At 35.2% G+C, this 21,029-nt stretch overlaps 1 pseudogene across 1 annotated transcript in view; it reads left to right on the top strand.

The window, feature by feature from the left end:
* The window catches only part of LOC145682272 (exocyst complex component 1-like), a 77,947-nt pseudogene that overhangs the window by 29,859 nt on the left and 27,059 nt on the right, over nucleotides 1–21,029 (top strand). Inside the window, exons 4-8 of the transcript XR_014130888.1 lie at nucleotides 6,287–6,395; nucleotides 9,646–9,800; nucleotides 14,754–14,981; nucleotides 16,096–16,338; nucleotides 17,977–18,221. The product of XR_014130888.1 is annotated as an exocyst complex component 1-like (transcript). The remainder of the gene's footprint in view (nucleotides 1–6,286; nucleotides 6,396–9,645; nucleotides 9,801–14,753; nucleotides 14,982–16,095; nucleotides 16,339–17,976; nucleotides 18,222–21,029) is intronic.

Below are 21,029 nucleotides of genomic sequence, written 5' to 3'. Positions count from 1 at the left end.
CGACGGGAAATTCAAAATTATCGAATGTTGTAATAAATTCCTACTTTTCTCGAAATACGTACAATTTTAAAAGTAAATAATTATTGCAAAAGAAAGGACAACACTCAGGCTATAGAACTATATATATTAATTCATAAACATATTCACTATCTTAGTGTAACGGAAAGTGAAAAAAGAGTGTTACTTTGCAGCGCGTTGTTTTGCCGAGAATTGTTGTAATTGAATTGCGCACTTCTTCAAAGAAAGTCACATAAAAGTTAAGTAAACAAGAACAAAACTTTGTAAAGTTATTAGATCTCTTAGAGAAAGTGTAGGGAGTAATATGTTTTAGTTTCACTGTTCTTGCTTTATTAATTTAGTGGAAAAGTAGGAATAGCTTATCGTTAATTAATTGTTAATTATTTCATAACTAATTAATTAATCTTCGGAAAAAATATTTAGAAACGATATAAATATCATCATTATCAGTCTTCCAATAAAAATCAGAAATATTTTCCCATTATTTTAAGAAAATTTTGAACGTCGTGTATGCCCTTAAATAAAATAATAAATGATGAAAGAGAGTTACGTCTTGATTGATCTGTAATTAAAGATTTACAATCCAGTGTTATCGGTAGTGTAGATAATTTCAGTGAACATTGATGCATCTGAAATCTAGCTTGCACAAAGAAATAATTAAGAGTTATACGTTTTGTATAAATATTAATGTACATAAATAACACGAAATACAACATGATGAAGCTTTATGAAAACTAAATTTAATTAAAGAGTATGAAACTGTCGGCGGAAGACCTCCGCATTTTCTGAACTTCTTGTTACACGTTTTAACATAACAATATAAAAGGTTTACACGTACAGGATAAAGGATGCTGTTCCTTGATATTTGATAACCATTATGCTCACTTCCAACCTGTAGGTCTGTTCAGCGTCTTTTATACTGAATGGTTGTCAAGACCAATTGATTCGGTGAAACCAAAGGGACTAGTGTGTCCAAAGAGACCCGAATCACCAGAATGACCAATGTTTATTTAAAGACAGTTTATATGCGTGAATATTTGATTAGGGTTAAAAACGTGTCCCATTGAGCTTTCATTGTATTTTGAACAAATACAAGCAATGTTTGTCTTCCTAATATTCTTCATGAACTTTTACGAGTGTAACAATATTATTTTTACACTAACACCTATTCTTTGTATTTTTTAAAAACAAAGTTTTGACGTAAATGTCATTACCGCAACATGTCCTCACTAACAGGCTTTTACAATACGTAACAGTTTGTGTCACTTTCTAATATCGTATTTTTTTTTAAATAATCGACACATTCAAGAGAATATACATTGTTTCTGTTTACTCCGATAAGTAAAATATTCCACCTTTAATTCTATCTATTTTATTGTTTATAAAACAGTCCCCAGCTTAGTACGTCATTACCGCAGAAACTTGATAATTGAATTATTCAGCAATTTCGAACTGGCAACATTGAAGAAATAACAAGTGAAGAACGATTTGACGTCATAGTTGTGTATAATGTACGCGACAGTTCACATGTAATGTGTATTACTGAAGATTTATTGTGCTTCAGTTCTATGTTTGGGTGAGTATTTTTATTCAACGTCATTACCACAACGTGTGTTTTGTTAGGATTTTTGTAATCATAAACCTGTTTACGAAGTTACATTGTGCTGTAATTTATTATATTTTTCCAGCTTACCTCATTGCCGCCATTTAACAGTGAATGATGACAATAGAAATCTATTGCCGTTTTGTCATTACCGCAACCAACATTTTTGTTGTGGTAATGACATAGAAGTGTGGTAATGACTATTCAATATGTAACCGTGTTTTTGCTGCATAGCATAATTGTTTCTAGTGTGTTTTTTCTTAATAAAATAGTACAAATTATGCAGATCATATCTTTATACTAGATAGAAGCAAAGTACTACGATTTATGCTATTTAGACTGTCAATTACGGAGACTTTCAATTAATTACGGTTAATTAACCCCTAAAATTTAAAGGTCCTCTGACAGTTGTTAGAAATTAATATAGTAATATAAATAATGCTGGAATTGCTCAGGAATTTGACAATAACTTCGTAGATGCAGTGACGGTTCCAGACTAAAATAGGCGATGGGAAAACTACAGTACAAACACAAATGCAGTGACGGTACCAGACTAAAATAGACAATGGGGAAACTACAGTATAAACATTTGTTTCGAAAGTAAGGAACCTGACATCTGTAATATGTCAACAAGAAACCATTAAAAATATTGTCTCAATTATTTTATCTATTGGGCAACTTGTGTTTTTAACACTTTCTTCGGGACTTAAGCCCCACTTAGCTCCATCTTGTGCTATCACAAAGTAATGTTAGATTTGGAACGTTTCATTCCTATTAGGTGGTAGGTTTAAAAAGTATTTTTTTTTTTTTTTTTTTTTTTTTTTTTGTAATTAGAATTTTGCGGTTTAGTTCTAATTAATTTTCTTATGTAAGATTATTCACTAATTTCGTGATAATTTCTTAAAGTGTATTGATGATTTCTTACAGACTTGCTGTACTATACCACGTCAAGCATTGACTGTTAAAGAGCGGACTGCTCGTTATAGAGCAAAATTGAAGGAAGGTCTAATAAAATGGCAAAATTACTTGGAGAAGGAAAGTGAAAGATACAGAGAAAGGGTCAAAAAGGGGAAGCTAAAGACTGTAAATGAGAGAAGCCCAAGAGAGCAAAGAAGACAACGAAAACAGTGGAGAGAAAACCAAAGAAGGGAAAGGAGCATACACAAACGTTTATCAAATATTATCAGAGAAACTCCATCAGCATCTCCGCCATCATCAGAACGAACGTAAGTTACATAGCCTATTGTAGAAAAAGTACAGATAATAACCTAGCATATGCCTACTACCGTTTAGCTTTCCTTGTTCTGTTGTCGTTTAGTGATTTCGGTCGTTTTCTTTTGGAAGGGCAGAAAAAACAGGGCATGGGGGACCAACACTGAGATTATATGCGCCTTTAGATAAGGTAACTAATGGAAGGGGCATTCTATCATAAGCCTTCTGCTGAGAACAAGTTCCAGGGTAGTGAGTACCCGAAAAATTATGTCTTCACCGTCACCCATCACGAAAATAAAGTAGATGATCAGATGCTTGATAAGATAATGACAGTTAGTAGATTATTATCTTTGAATTGTTCAGAATATTCATAGACCATTGAAACAGGTTAACTCAAAACTTACAATAAGTATGTAATAGCCCCAGGAAGACACGTAATATTCTTATAGTTCACTAATTCTCATCTTTGAAAAAGAAAAAACTGATGATAGAAAAGTATAATTTAAGGTAAAAGTGGTCAGAAATTAATTTGTTCTACTTTATTTAGATTATAACTGCAATTTTGTTTTTTCCTTCCAGCGTCGAATGTTCCCAGAGAAGACGCGGAAGACATGTGAGAAGAGTCAGATCCGCTTCATATAGAAGAATTAAAGAGTTGGAGAAAAAACTAAAGGCGCAGAAGAGAAAAGCTGAAAGGTACAAGAAACTGTATGAACGAGCTATAATGAAAAAAAAAAAAAAAAAAAAAAAAATGAAAAATTGTCAGAGCTTACACCTAGGAAAGAAACTAGAAACATCTTGTCTTCAAAACACAGTGTAATAAGAAAAAGGTTACTATTTACTAATGTGCTATTATCATGTTTGCGTAAGAAGTGTTGTAATCTACGTTGCGAAAGTGACAAGCAAATATTTCGTAAGATTGTTACATCTCTTTTGAAGAAATATCGGCTGCAATCTGAGGCGTGTATACTTCTTCATGTATCATGGAAACTCAAACATCATTGAACAATAAATTTAAGTTAGTTTATGAACGTTCTAAGCGGAAGGATGCGATATCCGACACAGCAAAACGTTATGTTATTGATTTCTTAACAGAAGATTTAAATAGTCGACAGTTACCAGGCAAAAGAGACACACGAACGTTTAAGAAAGACAAAAGACAAGCTTGCGTGTTGTTAGATAGCATGAAGTCTCTTCACACAAAATTTTTGCAGCAGCATCCAGACATTAGTATCAGTTACAGTTCCTTTTGCAGTTTGAGGCCATTTTATATAATAGACCCAAGAGTAGGATCACGTGAAACTTGTATGTGTAAAATGCATGCAAATTTGAAATTTAAGGCAGAAGGACTGAAAAATTGTGGTGTCATACTTTCTAGTGGCCTTAATGTCCTTTGTCATAGTTTGTGCTGTGATGTTAAAAGTAAATCGTGTTGCTATCAAGAATTATTCAATGCAAAGACAATAAACTTGATATTGTCGTGGAAAATCCCACTCACTCACACACTCTCTTTTTGTACTATATCAGATTTTACTAGACGTGATCCGTCTGCGATATGGGCTCATTTGGATCCCGTTTTATCTTACATTACAAATATGCACAGTATAAGTCAACTTCACATTGTAAGTGATGGACCAACCAGCCAATATCGATCGAGGAAAAATTTGTTTCTTTTCTCCACAAAATTGTTTGATAAATACAAGTTTCAGCACATAACGTGGAACTTTCAGTGTGTCAAATCATGGTAAAAGCGTTGCTGATGGTGTAGGTACTGCAGTCAAGATACAAGCAGATGAATTAGTAGCCCACGGAGTTGATATACCTGATGCCAAAACTATATTCGAGAGACTTAGTACGACCAAGTATTCTAAAGTAAAGATCTTCTACGTTCAACTCTCCGAAATTTCTGTTATTGATTCTCAGGTGCCAAACAACTTAACAAAGGTACCCAACTTCTTAAAAGTGCATCAAGTGTACAGCAATAAGAAAGGCTCAAAACTAAAATTCTTTCTTGCTTTTGCAAGAGACCATATGATTGCGATTATTTTGAACTAAGTTCAGCGGATTTTGAGATTGAGAGGGAACAAATACCGATAATGGAAGAGACTACACCTAGTGTTGAGAACAATTCAAGCTCAACACTTACTGGCTCTTGGTGCATAGTCATGTACATGGACAAATTATATCCAGGCATAGTAAAAAACGTTGATGATGGAGGATATAATTACGAAGTTCAGTGCATGAAGTCTGTTGGCAATAATAGATTATTTTGGCCTCCCAAACCAGATATTTTGTGGTATGGAAGAGATGATATTGTAACTTTCAACATACCTGAACCTCAGCATGTAAGCAGGATAAGAGGACGGCATGTTCAAATTGATCCAATTCTGTGGAAAGGCTTTTGTGAGCATTACAATTTGTAGTGTACATGAAGTGTTGGATTGTCAGTTATTTGTGTTTGCCATCACCGTATAACATATTGTCACTACCGCAACATTCTGTCATCACCATTACAGTGATATCATTTCCGCAACAGTCCAATAATTTGTAGTTAATAGGTAAAGTAAACAGATATCAAGTACAGCAAGATTCCAAATGTATACGATTAGCGCATATTTTTGGTATTACGCAATAATTATATTAAATTTTTACTTAATTGTATGATATATACATATTTTGGTGTTACTTTATGTTTGAGTACAGTACTTGTACAGTTACCAGTATTAAATTAGTATTTTTAGTTTGTTTTTCACTAAAATTGCTTATATTATTGTTCAATATATTACGACAGATTTAACAAGCATAAGAAATGAAAGAAAATTGCAATACGCCAATTATTGTGAAGATATATGTAAATGTGACGGTAATGACAAAAATTTGTAACTACTTATGAAAAATGAACGATTTCTCTGAAATACATCATGTTCCAGATCTGTCATATACTAACAGGTATCGTAAAAGTATATACTACTCTCTGATGTATTTCTGCTTGAAGAAATTAATTTTTTTTTTTTTTTTTTTTGGAAGACATGACACGTCATTTTTTCCCCTAATCTAATATCGGCCCATATACACAATCAATTTACGTTTTCACCTGTGTTTTCCTGTTTTCCTTTCCTATTTCAATACGTTCATTCTTGTCTGTTTCAAATCTCTGTCTTCCTAGGAAGTGAAGTTTCGCTGTTTTTTTTTTCTTTAGATACTAACTAATACTTTTACAACTAATCTTACAAATTTATAAAATTGAATATACGTAAGTTCACATATGCAACACATATAGACTACATTCTTGTCTGCGGATTTTCTCGGGACTCTTCAGTATAGTTCCATCCATCCAAGTCTAAAAGTGGAATGTTAAACTGAATATTTTGTTTTATTTATTTACATTCTTTTTTCGTTTCCCTTTTACTATTAGCAATGTGTTTGATATGAAATATTCGTTTTATATTTTAGCTGTGTTACAAGCATTTACCTAAACAGAAACCGTCATTTCCTAACATTCCTGAAGAATGGATAGGTAACACAGGCGTACTTGGAGAAGGAGAGGTGTCTACAGTTGAAGGTACGCTAACTTATATTTCAGTTATATTATAAACATTTATCTAAACTAAAATCTTCATTGCTTTAAAAAAAAAAAAAAAAAAAAAAAAATGTGTAGGGGACGCGGGCGTACTTCGAGAAGGGGATGTGTCGACAGTTGAATGTATTTGTTGTTGCTTTTATTTATTTATTTTTAGTTGATCGTCGCACGATTACGGACTGAGAGTATTTATTTATAAATGTTTCAGATACAGATCTATGTCCATTTTGCAAGGAAATATATATATATACATATATGATATGTACTACATTTACAGAGACTTAAATTTGTTTGTAAAATAATTTTCAGAGTCAAAAAATCAATATCTGACGATAAACTGTTATATAATGATGCCAGCCTGAAGTATAAAGAACGTTGTATAATTGATAGTATATGAGTGCACTTAGGCGAGAAGATACACGAAAATTGAGAACAGAAACCAATAATTCGGAGTTAATTTTCCCATTGGTAATTTTATGGAGAATCATCAAGTCTGCCACTATGTATCGAGTAAGAGAAGCCTTAATATTAAGTCTATAGTGGTGAGGATAATAAATGAAATTAAGAAAGTTAGAGGAAACGGGAGAAGCTCGGAAAACCCACCACAAAGGCCATTGGCGCGAGCTCGGATTGAACCAATGACCCCGTGCACAAAAGGTGGACGCTTTAACACTGAGCTACCATGTTCCGTTTATTATAGAACATAAACTTGTTTGGTAAGATTTATAAGTCAAACATTATGAGGTTTTTAATATTAATTGACTACGCTACTCAATTCCCTTTCTGACCGGCGAAACATTGTCACTTTGCAGGTCAATGTTGAGTCATTCAGACCACATCGACTGTACAACGATCCGTGTTCTCCTTGGATAGACCAATATCTATATTATAGAGCACGTATAGACAGTTGAGTTTGATGTTAGGTAAGAAATGAAAGAAACAACTTACGTTTTCTCATACCAAATATTAATTCAATGGAATTCGAAGAGTCAGCACCTACTTTGCTCGTCAGGAAATGGAAATAGTACAGTGATTAACGTACGGGAACACAGTAAGATTACGAAGGTAGAAATTACGGAACTGTTAAAGCTGTCTATTAGTAGGTACAAAGATACTATAGATCGTACTATGGAAATGATCCAAAATTAAGAACTTTTCATTTGGATTTCCTATAGTACGTGTTTCCTAAAATATAACCTAACTGCAGTAGAATTTCGTCCAATTGCGTTTATGTTTTGTTACAGATATACCATGCAGGTCATCATTTATTTTGCTTTTTATTATTAAAGGACGCTACGAAGGACTAGCGTTGTATGAGCATATGTGTTTCTCAGGGTAGTTGCTCTTTATTTATCAGTTTTTGTCTTCTCATCATCCTTATGCATTAGAGGTGCAACAGTGCAGCACTTTATTAATATTCAGTACCTATACTAATTTAAAACTTACGATTTATTTTTCTAATGTGGGTGGTCAAGCGCAAATACTACCTTTTACCAAACTAAATTGCTTATATTTTGAATCTCCTTTCCATATAGCCTTTAGCTTTTTTGGACCATATTCAGGAATATTGAAACGGATCAAATAGGATACCACCTATACACTGCGAAAAGTCGGGTCCATTTAGTGGTTGACGTCGTCATTATGGGTATTCTGCCATTATTGGAAGGTCACTTGCGGCAACTAAGAAGTTTCCATGCTCCACGGTCTTCTGCTAACCACTAACCTCTCCGATTTCAAGTATGATTTATCTGTTTTGATATCCTCCATTAATTGTAGCCTCCTTCGCCCCCTTCCTCTCTTTCCTGCCACCATACCCTCCAGCACGCCCTCATGATACAATTATTCTTAGCCAACGTCCGAACCAGTCTTCTTAATAATATCTAAAATTGTTTCCCCCCCACCATTTCTAAGATCCTCTCATTCGTTTTCCACTCAACCCAGCTAATTCTCTCCATTCTTCTCCACACACGTATTTCGAATGCTTCCAGTCGTTTTTCATGGGTTTTGCGTAATATCCATGTTTCTGACCCATACAACACAATACTCCACACAAAGCATTTTATGAATCTTTTTCTCAATTTTTTATTCAAGGTCCCACAAAATAGTCTTTCCTTCCTTCTAAAGGTTTCTTTCGCCATTCCTATTCTTGCTTTTATTTTACGTTCACACTTCATACGAGAGAAAAAAAATCGCGTGCTTACAAACTGTGTGATCCTTGTTCCCATTTATTCTCGTATAAATTTATATTTCTTTTCAGCTTTTGTTGCCTGAACATTTCCCTTTCCTACACAGATCATCTAGAATTTCGTTTCCACTGAAGTCACATCAAATCTGTTGCGCTTATCAGACTATGAGTTTACGTGATCGAAAAAGTGTTCGTGCAACTATAATTCGTCAGTGGAATTATAGTCTGAGTTCTACAGTTTTAAGAAGGTGTACGGTGGCTCAATAGTATAGCGCTTGCCTCTGGTGCGTGGGGTCGCTGGTTCGATTCCGGACCAAGTAAGTCTGTGGTAGATAACATCGTGTTCGTGGGTTTTCTTCGGGGTACTTCCGTTTCCTCACACTTTCTCATTCTCCCAATTCTTCCATAATCGTTTACTTGCCTTAATCGTCGTCTCCCTTATCCTAAAGGGCATAATTGTGGGATGTTAACCTGAAAGATGTCATTTCATTTTTTTCCTACAATTTTAAGGTTAGAAAATTGTCCCGTGTCCCAGTAGTTCAAATTAATATATCGCTGCGAATCTCTTGTTGGGTGTTATGAATTCTACTAGGTTTTGTCCTGATTGAATTTGCTATCGAAATTTGTAGACTTTGTAAACCTTAGGAAATGGAATCTATTCATTAGCAATATAAGAATTATTTTCCTTTAAACTCTCACAAACAAATGTGTAGTCTTGTCTTATTTAATATTATTGTTTCTTGCTATGCTGTTTGTAATATGAGTAAATAAGAGTGCTGATCTAAGGACTACGGGGAAAGGAACTCAGGAACTGAAGGCAGTATGTAAGTTATTACAATAGAAACGTGTCTGAACTTGACATGATCCCACTATCTTTAGATTTATTGTAATAAATACAAGATAATTGAATTCCATGGTAAAACTGGAAATTTTCTCATGTCTTTTTCTTCTTATTGCTAATAATTAAAATTTCGTTTCGTATATCTCAATTAGTAATGAAACATGTGAATTGGCAAGATCTTGTTATAGTATACTTTATATGTGTAGGTGTTGTAGAGACTGTAGAATCGGAAGCCTACCAAGCTCTGACAGAAAGAGAAGAAAGTGATCTAGAAAAGCTGATGTCGACGTGTGATTTCGCCATTAGCAACGCAGAGGCCTTTATGGAGCTACTACCCAAGGATTTGTCCTTTCTGGATTAGGTGAGTGGGAAACAATTCGTGCGTTACGCTTCTGTGATCAACTGAATCAACTCGATCTAGACTTTTATTTACTGATTTAAAAAGATTCTAGACAGGTTGGAATGCACAACGCTGTCAGCAGTAATTCTCTTTTATGAACATTCTTACTTTGTTTCACGAAGTAGTTGTACTTCAGTAAAACAGTTTCAATATGTACTGATACCTTTCTCGATATCTTCTAAAAGTTATGAAACTGGAAACATTTACGAAAGTTTCTGTCTTGCTGTGGAACCTTTCTGAGATTAAAAAAAAAAAAAAAAAAAAAAAGTAAACCATTTCACTTTTGTTTTTAAAAATGCTTAGTCCAAAATTATCTAAATGTGGATGTTTTGGAAAAAAAAAAAAGTTATTGCCTTTTTCAGTATATACTAGCTGAACCTGCGCTCTCTACACGGCGCATCATTCACATATGGGCGTGAATCTCTTTTTCATTCTTCCAACATCTGTACATGTCCCTTTACAGACACAAGTGAAAGACGTCTTGATAAGAATCGGCAAGGGGTATCATAAAGGAGTTTTTTTCGATTATTTTTTCAATATCTCGCACCGTTTGCAAGATTTGAGACTTCTTCCGGTGGAGTTTCTAATTCGCGTATGATCAGTCTTTTCTTTCTTCTTGCATGCAGTATGTAATAAGTAAATACATTACACACACACAGTTAATTATAATGTCAGTGATATATGATGTTCATTGGGCAAAACACTCCAAACAATAAAGATTCATCTTAGACTGGGGAAATGGTTATTCTTCGTTTTTCATTATCATTTGGCCATGAAACAACGCCGGAGAGATATACTAACCCCATATATAAATGTGTGGTGTCGGAATGTATAACTTGAAGGATATGATTACTTTACTTTTTTAAATTTTAATACTTCCAGTGTACCTCTAAAGAATGTAAACGAGTTTACCTCGACCTTTTAAAAATATATTCAATTAGAACTGAACAATGTACACAAAATTTGCAATCGATCACTGAAAACGGCATCTTTCTAGAGCTAGTGGTTTCCAACACATCATTGTTAAAAGAATTGGCCAGAAACATATAAGCGTCCACAAACATCACCAGAAATATATAAACGTAACATTTTAATATATAGATCTTTTCAAAAAATTGACGTACAGTTTGATTTAAAACAGAGTATATCTAACATTTTGTTTTTCAAAGCTTGTTAAAGAGATTCAAATTAGTGTAATGTTAACGCTTTTCTTTGACCAATTACCTTACTAGTGCATTGAAGTAAAACTGATGAAACAAGTGAGATTGAAAAGCAATGTTTCTTTAATTATTATTAATCAGCTACATCAGATACCAATGAGTACTCATATAGAAGAACATTTATTAGGTGCAAGGAAAATTTTATGAAGAAATACTGGAAATAAGAGAGGTAATTCTATTAGAAGAAGAAAACAATTAATGCGATGTTAGTTTTCTGAAAAGATAAATCCTGAAGAAGGCAATAACGTTTTGCCGAGACGTTCACATTTAGATACAGTAATTTTAGATGCTTTTAAATTAAGCGTTTTTTTTTAATAGTGAATATTGAATAAGCATCCTGTTAAATGAAGCAGCTTCTTCATTTCTCAATACTATTTTTCATACATCAATTTACTCACAGGAAATACAAAATATGAAAATCATAATAAGGCTATAAACTGTGCATCTACTTTTACAAGAAACCGAATTCCTTACTATTTTTAGTACTGAAGTTGTTTACTTTCTCTCCCAGAAAGGTTGCACAAGAAAGTAGAGCCTTTCTATGTCAACTGTACCCCTTCTGGTGCTGCTGTCGATATGTGATCTCCCGTACCTCTCTCGAAAGAGGAGAAACAAGTCGCTGTGGCCGAGATCTTTCAATTGTTGGGTGCAGAAGCGTTGCCACAATAAATTATTTTACGGACTTTGCTGTGGCCTGTCTTGTTACCCATTCTAAGTAGCCTACGATCTTTACTCGTCAAGAATACCAAACGACTGAATGATAAACTGATAACACAACTGAGGTCATTCACTTTTTTCCCCTAAGTAAAGGGAGGGTTTCATTCGTCAGAGAGTGACGGGAATGGGGCCGAAGTATGTTTCATATATTTTCAAAGGGCACAAATGAAATAGACAGTCTCTAGGAACCGTCACATATGTCTCCAGTTTATCAGCGTGTAGAAGTCATCGACGAAGGTGTCAGTACACACTGAAGCGGTTCGATTGAAGTACAACTACTTCATAATACAAGGTAAGACCGTTTATATTTGAATTACTCATTATGTATCCTGTAGCACACAGCCTGTTGTATATCAGCAATAATACCAATAATGATAGAATAGCATTCAAGCAAATAACAAATAAAGAAATAAAAGAAACGGAAGAAGAAACAGTTCTGTCAGAAATATTTGGATTACAATGACATAGGCAAGGAAGAATTAAAATTGTTTCTGCACTAAAAACATTTATATTTGATTGCTTCTATAGTGCATACTGATTAACAGAAATGAAAGCATGGTATGTTAATTTGATAGTTGTATCCTAATAAAATTGTTTTACTGGGAAACAGTATTCAAACTTGTCAGAACTGAACACCTGAGCATAAAAGATAGCTTCTATTCTTTTCTCTGTGGAAGTTAAGTAAAAGAACTGTTCCATCTCTAACTGTTAGTACTACAATTTTATTAACGTAAAAGAAATTTATAATTTTAGTAAAAGGAGAATAAAGAACACTATGTACATTTACTCAGAGCTGCTACTGAATTACATGTCACAACCTTATGTTCGCCAAGAGACCAAAACTGATTTTTAATCAAATTTTACATATGGCAATGAATGAGACTTACATGAATATATGAGAACCTCTCAACGTAAGTCCAAAGTTCGTTCTCAAGTACATGGCTAATGCGATTACTGTGGATGCTTCTGTTCCCTCCGCTTTCCACTCTTGGCAGTTGCTAAGACCAATGATGATTCCCCCGTTCCCGGTTTCTCATTTTATTACATTTTTTCTTCATTAATTTGAAATTAGATGCTAAAAGAGCAATTAAAATTCCCATTAGGTTATATCACCTTTCTCCCTTAGGATAAGTCATTTTCAAAAGAAAAAATTATGAATAGTTCATTTAGATCACAGTCTTCTGGTGTTGTCTTCTTATAATCACACTTAAGCACCAAAACCTTGTAACATTACCATCTCTATTATTATTATTATTATTATTATTATTATTATTATTATTATTATTATTATTATTATTATTATTATTATTATTATTATTATTATTATTATTATATTGTTATTATATTATTATTATTATTATTATTATTATTATTATTATTATTATTATTATTATTATTATTATTATTATTCATAAAATCTTTGTCCTCAAAGCAATACGAATAGAGAACGAATCACTGATAGTAGGTTCATTCTCGTTAAAATTGTTGAGTATTGCGGTAACTCTGGAAGAGATTTGAAAGGATAGTTTAGAGTGTGTTAGTTCAAACCTAAATGTGTCTTTAGTGGTCTCACAGAGATACTAGCTGCGCTAAGAAAAGTAAAATACAGTTCACTTTTATGGTAAATACATTTTGTCAACTTTGTGACTTTTCCTGTTTTTTCTTCTTCTGTCTTGTTAATGGTAATTGCTAACGAAAATCCAGCAGGCTCTTGAAAGGAACGAGACACAAATGCTAGAATAATTTATATTCTCCGCATGTAAACTTTCTCACGCAGAGAGTGTGGGAGAACCGGGTTCGATTCCCGCCGCGAGCTCATGTGGTTCGGATTCCACGTTAATAAGTAGGTTCACGTCTCATAGCCGCGCTGCTGAACGGGACGTTAAACTTCAAATCAACTCAACTTTCTCACGCAGAATGTTTCCTGAGGCAATACTCGCTCCAATAATGTTTCTCAGATATTTAAATTTGAAATAAATAAATAAATAAATAAATAGAAAGAAGAAAATGAATTTATTCATTTTCACTGTTGAGCCTGTCTATCTCAGGTGTCCTCTCAGAAAATATGTGAAACATATTTCGGCCTCACGCCCGCCACCCTCTGACGGCGGGAATCCTCTTTTTGCTTAGGGAAAAAAAGTGAATGACCTCAGATGTGTTGCCAATTTGTCATTAAATCGTTTGGTCTTTACGAGTGAAGATCGTAGGCTACTTAGAATGGCTAAGAAGACAGAGCACAGCGAAGTCCGTGAAATAATTCATTGTAACTTCCGCATCACACAATTGAAAGATTCGGCCGCACTAACTTGTCCCTCCTCCTTCGCGGGAGGTACGGGAAAACATCGACAGCAGCACCAGAAGGGTCACAGTTGAAATAGAAAGGCTCTAGTAATATCAGACGAGGATAAATCGATCGACAGAGTAAATAAATATATATAAAATTTGTGATGTGAGGTGTGTTATCACTGCAACAGTTAGAAACGTCTGTTCTGGTGTGTGATACTACAAAATGCGAGAAATTAACCCATTTTCTTTATATCATGCGCGCCTGTACGTGCGAATTCAATGAAAATTTAAGAGTGGAAAAGTACGTAACTAATCCGTATCAATCCTACATTTTTTCTTAACTGAAATTTCAACTGTGCCATTGTGTAAAATGATGGTTTAATACTGGACAAACTCCGGTTATTAAGTTGTTACAATATTTTTAGAATATGTTCCCCAACATAACATAACATTGTCTCATTTAATGTTAACTAAGGACTCATAAGTATTTAGTTTAGTGTATCCTTCGAGCGACTGGTGATGAAAGTAGCAGAGGGTTTCAAAAATATTTTTGCTGAAATAAATACATTTGCTTTGTAATGTTACTTGTATCATTTAGTTAAGCAAAATGTGCCATGGTTTGTATATTTCATTTTAATAACGGTATCACTGTTATTGTATATTTATTGTTTTATCTTCCTTATTTGAACAGGAGAATGTGCAAAGCGTGCTAGTATCTGAGCAGCAGGTGGAGCAACTGATGCAATAGATCGAGTGCGCTATTGAGGAAGTGGAGAGAGTGGAGAACCAATTGAATTCCTATGATGAAATTCTCTGCCACATCAGGGTTACTATGGAGAAGATGTAGGAGAAAAGTTCACTCATCGAAGTAGCCAATCGAAATAATCAAAAACTGTTGGTCGAATTAGAAAGAGTTATCGTAGGTATAATTACTAATTGGTACAAGATGAAATGCATATCAATTAACAGTAAATGAAAATTCTCATACATTCAAAAGACAAGATTTGCGAGCGATTTCGAAGCAGTTCTCACCTCTTTCTCAGCTGCACGAGAAGGCATGATGTATGGAATTCTCTGCTTGCGTATCGTGTACCATAAAAATGATAGGATAATTTTGTAATATGAAGTAACAATAAAATAAGAATATACTTGTTTAAATCAAACGAATTTCCGGGAAGATTTTTTGTCCTTCAATTTAAAACAATCTTTTTTCCCACCCTGTAAAAAAAAGTAACAAAAGTTTGCAGGACGCTGTACGATCTTTGAAAGAAATACGAACTTGCAGTTAATTTTTGATAAATGTATGTTTTGTGTTGTCTAAAAGCAAATTTAATTTTTAAAAAAGATTTTCTAAAACTTATTATTCAAAACATTGAGTAAGGCTAGTCTATAGTCGTCAGCAAAGGTGGGTATTTACCAACATAATTTATTTTTTGAAATGAGTCAGTTTGGATACAGTTTGTTTTACCGTGAAACAGACTATATTGTCTTGAAGTGAAGGAAGAAATACTTGCCAAAATTCATTTCTATTTTTAAAAAAGGAAAAAAAAAATGTAGTTGGAATATCCACTTTCGTTGACATAATGAATGAACAGGCATTAGTGATAGACGATGGTAAATTTTTAATTTTAATGTTACAAATTGTATTTTACCACATTTTGTCCCTTTGTTATGAAAAACGAAATGAAATTAAATCTTTCAGTTTAACGTCCCACGAATATGTTCTTTGGGCTAAAGGAGATGATTATTAAAGTAAGTGAATAATAATGGAATAATTGGTAAATTGAGAACGTGGAAGGAAACAGAAGTACTCTGAGAAATCTCATGGACACGATGTTGTCCACCACAAACTTACATGGTCAGAGATCGAACGAGGAACCCCACGCACCAGATGTAAGTACTTTACCACTGAGCCATCATGCCCCCTATTGTGGAAATGTGATATTTTGGTACAGAATATGAGAAAAACTGTACTCGTCTATGAAAAGGTGAGTACCCTCTTAATTTTTAATATTTACTTATTTTTTTCGTAGTCTTAACTGGATCTTCCGCATAAGCACTAAATGGCATTGATTGATACTGATCTGACGACGCCTCAAGGCCTGCAAGACGCCATCGCCGCCTGCAAAGCGTTACACAATGCTATGAATGCAGAAATTCCTCCTGCTTTAGTAAGAATGGCGGCCATCCAAGAGCAGAGGAAGAGATTTGAGAAGTGGAAGAGCAAATTCTCTCAGACCATATCAAGGCATCTGAATAATCTATTCATTCATCTGGTGGGTGGTGTTCGTAATAATTTAAATGTGAATTAGTCGTACAGTTTTATTCTACTGACCACAGCTTGTCTCTTGTCGTGCTTTCATTTTCGTCATAGCTAAGTAAATGTTCTCTAACCTTCTAACTTACCTTATTCTCCCTTCAAAAGAAAGTAACCACAATATTCATAATTAGTGAAGCACAGTCATGTTTTCTTAGAACTAGAAATCCTATCTGAAGTAGAGATAAAGGTAGCTTGGATAAGAAATGAACAGACTGGTATTAATTTTGATTGCATAAGGTCCCAAAAGTAGCAAGAAATCTACCCACAGTATTATCATTTCAGTAGCCATCGCGAGATTTAGTTTCCTGGTGGCTGCCGGTGCGAGAGTCCCTACGTTCGTTCACGGCATTCTCCCCCCAATGCCTGGCATATGCAGCGACTTGATGAGGCAGCTGACATACCCACTTTAAAGTCATACAACAAACACACAAGAACAAGCTGCTTCCATTTCATAATAGTAAGAAAAGAATAGTATCTACATTCAACAGATGTCAATCGAAAGCGTGATCGGGAGGAAACGCTTTTTTCCTTTTAGTTTTCTCTTTTCTTCTTTTACTGGGTTTTCCAAAATTCAAGCAAGAAATAATTTTCGTAGAAAACACAGGTTTATAATTAAAATTTGTAAACTTTTTATTGATTCATAAAATATACAGTATAAGGTCATGTATGAAATAACACATCTGGTAAATGGCTTCCACGGGTTCGCTAGCACATACGTACTCTTTTGTTGAAATTTGACATGACTGTTTTGCATAAATGTGGCTGAAGTTCGTTGATACAGCACTCAATTTCCTCCTTCAAGGCGTAAGTAGCCGTGGGCTTGTTGGCATAAACCTTAAACTTAAAAACGAAGAACGAAGTTCAACGGCATTAAATCGCATGATCTGGGCGGCCAATGCTGATCACCAAAACGGAAAATTACATGACCAGGATATTATTTATGCAGTAATTGAATTGTTTCTCGGGCTGTATAACACCGTCGTGTTGAAACCACATGTCCTCCACATCCTTATCTTGAGTCAATTTAGGCTTCAGTTCTTAAGTCAGCTGAACTTTGTAAGCATGAGGATGCAAATCTTTCGTTAGAATATGCTGTAGAGAGCTTCTCGAAATGTCCAAGTTTTGACCACGGTGCCGTTTTGATATTCCTGGACTCCGAGCAGTATTCTCACAAACTGCTCCGATGTTTTGTGTTGAACGACTTCTTGAAGAACGGTCAGTGTGTTTAGGATCACAAATTGATCCAGTCCTCCTAATTTTTTTAATAAATCTCTTCACAGTTGATGAAGTTAAATCACTATTGCGACCATATTTTGTATGAAAATTGGAAACTGTAGCTTCCAAACCTTCATTATTTTAAAAATATTGCTCAACATTGAAAACGTGATATTCTTTCGTGTAGCGCTCCATTTTTAATAAGCCTGTCAGCTGTCACGCTGTCATTTTTCTTTCCTCTGGCACCACCGTATCGCACAAATGGCTCAAAATTCAAATCTAGCGTGAATTTTGGGACCCTATTATTTTATTTATCATTATTGTTTAATAAGAGTATACAATGATTTTAGTTTATTTATTTATTTATTTTATTTTTCAGGGCAATGACACAGGTGAAACGCTAAGTTTCCATGCGAATGACTTGACGCTACAAGAGCATAACTCCGTTCATCGAGAGCTGGAAGTCTACACAGAGCTAATGCATTGGTTAAAAGCAATGGATCGGAAGGCGTATGTGGGTTTAATGAAAGTCTACAGAAACTCTCTCAATAAGCTGTGCGAGAGAGATTAAACAGTTCTTTGACGAAGCCAAACCACGGATATCAGGCTTTAAAGAAAAGAAAGGTAGATTTTCTTATTGTTAAATAGTCGTATTAGCTGATATAGTATAATTGTTATATGATTGTGGGCGTTTACATTAACATTAAAATTAACAATATAGCAATTAATATATAGATACAGAAGGACTGTTCAAATGAAAAGGTACGAAACGGCATACAAACCAAACCGGTTGAAATAGGAATATGCCGCTTTGGGAGAACGTAGTGCGACATCTAGCGAAGAGAATGTACTGTCCAGCGTAGTTGAGCGCATGCGTGGGAACCTCTCACATGAGCAGGAGAGAATCAGGTAGTTGTGTATTTCGTCCAATTGACGCGGAAGTGCGTGTGAGGAAATCATGGTGTTCACATTGAAAAATTCAATGATTGAGGAGCAGCAAGGTGTTATCAGATTTCTGACTGCGGAAGGGGTTAAACCGGCCAGTAGCCATCGCTGGATTGTGGCCGTATACGGAAAGGACTGTGTGTCCGACAAGTCGTGAGATAGTGGAGTGCCCGTTTTCGTAAAGGCCGGGAAAGTTTGAATGATGATCCGAGACTAGGCCACACAAAGTGTACTGGACAAGTTCAAATGGAAGCAGCTTGAGCATCCAGCCTACAATCTGGACATGTCGCCCTGCAACTTCCATTTGTTTGGTCCGCTAAATAGCATTTCAAAAGGAAGCTCTTCAACTCGGATGCTCCGCTAAAAAGCATCTCAAAGGAAAGCGCTTCAACTCGGACGACGAACTGGAGAACACAGTGGAGGACTGACTGTTTTCACAGCCACGGGGATTCTGGAACGGAATTCTTCGGCTCGTGAAATAGTGGGATAGTTGTGCTCAGGTTTCTGGTAATTACTTTTGAATACAGAATTCGATTATACCCACAATGTCATTTCGTACCTTTTCATTTGAACACCCCTCGTATATATCACAACCAAAGGGTATGATTTAGGTAAGAAAGGTAATTGTTTTGAGTTAGTAAAGTTTGATCCTTTCGCATTCATAACAGGTGTTTCTGGTTTGTCGTTGGAGTATAAAATTTATTTCCAGCACCAAAGCAAATTTAACGTGGATTCCAAATCATAGATAATTCTTAGGTATCGAATCCTGGCCTTCTGCACGGAACTCATTAACGCTACCCATTAAGCTAAGAGGAAACTTAAAACAGGCCTTTTACCATCCTTTGTTATGCATTGTGATCATCGACTTAGCCTTGCAGTCTAACATTTTTGTAGAAGTATTATACATAAATGGCGAACAGGTGTCTGGAACGGGTTGAACTGTATAGTTTTGCAAATCCTTCACTTACGGTGGGGCTACGTCATCCGGTGTTTCTTTCCAGTAATTCCAAGTTTCAGTTCATCGCTGAAATATCTCAAGACTTGTCACGAATTAATGTTAGCCTCCTTGAGTTAATAATACGCTAGAGAAGTTCGTATAGAATGGTTGTATATTTCATCCATGTAGAATTCGAAAGCATTATTGAAATGGAGATTCGGAATATGAGAGAATATACAAGATGTCCATTATCTCTGTATGGAAGTAGATTGCACTTACTTGTGCGTTGGATTATATCTACTGTATGCACAACTGATCACAGAAACAACTATGTGCCACTACACATAATCACCAAATAATGTCTCTATATATTTCCAGTCAAACTCTAAGCATACTTTAGGAACCCTGTGTGCGTCTGTTCTGTTTATATTATCAAGAAACGTCCTGCTGTTATTCTTATAAACTTGTTTAAAGGTTGAACAGTTAATACGAGGGCTGTTAATAAAAGTAATGAGACTCGTCTACGCTTGCATTTTATCGGTGTCAAAATAGTTCCCTTGAAAACCTACGCAGCCTTCATATTGACAGTATTTTCAGTCTTCATAACAATACTGAACTGAGAAAGCGGGATGGCCTTCAGCTGGTTGTTTAATTCTTATTTAGTGTTTTCCATCGTCCTGTAGTGATGGCTTTTGAGGTGTGTTTTCACAATTAAAAAAAAAAAAAAAAAAAAAAAGGGGGGGGGGGTCAGACGGACTCAAGCCAGGCAAACACGGAGGCTGAGGAACGACAGAAATGTTCTTCAGTGCCAAAAACTCAAAAACCGAAAGCACTTTGTGGTGACAAGTATTGTCGTGATGCAGGATCCAAAAGTGTGCGATGGCTCTCCATATGCGAGCGACCCGTTGTTACAACCATTCAAGAATTTCACAAAAAAATATCTATAATGTCTTTTGACCGTTTGTCCTTGAGGCATAAATTCTTTATGGATAATTTATCTTACTGTCGAGAAAAGTAAATAAGCATGTTTTCGGCTCTTGACTTGCTCAGTCACTTTTTTGTTGTTGTTGTTATTATTGTTGTTGGTGTGGTGGTGGTGAGCTGGAAGTGTGCCATTCTGCACTTAGTCGTTTGGTTTCGGAATGGGAGGGCACGGTGGCTCAGTAGTAGAGAGCTTCGTCTGGTGCATGGGATCCTTGGTTCGATCCGCACCCAAGTAAAATTGTGGTGGACAACATCGTGGCCGTGGGTTTTCTCGGCGTACTTCCATTTCCTTCTACTTTCTCATTCCACGAATTCTTCCATCATCATTCACTTGCTTTAATCATCGTCTCCCTTAACCTAAAGGGCATAATCGTGGGACATTAAACTGAAAGATTTCATTTTGTTTCATGTTACCCATTCATTACGTGTGAAGGCATTCTTCAGAAATTCCGGATCACCTTCAGTCCGCTCCTAAAGATCATGAAACACACATTCCCTGTTGTGCTTTTGTTCAGGACTGAGATTTTTAAGAACCAATTTCGTGTGAGGTTTTCTCACTCGTTTGT

The sequence above is a fragment of the Thermobia domestica genome, chromosome 3 (genome assembly GCF_964235325.1).
Source record: "Thermobia domestica chromosome 3, izTheDome1.hap1.1, whole genome shotgun sequence".
Taxonomy (NCBI): domain Eukaryota; kingdom Metazoa; phylum Arthropoda; class Insecta; order Zygentoma; family Lepismatidae; genus Thermobia; species Thermobia domestica.
This window is presented reverse-complemented; position numbering and strand designations above follow the sequence as displayed.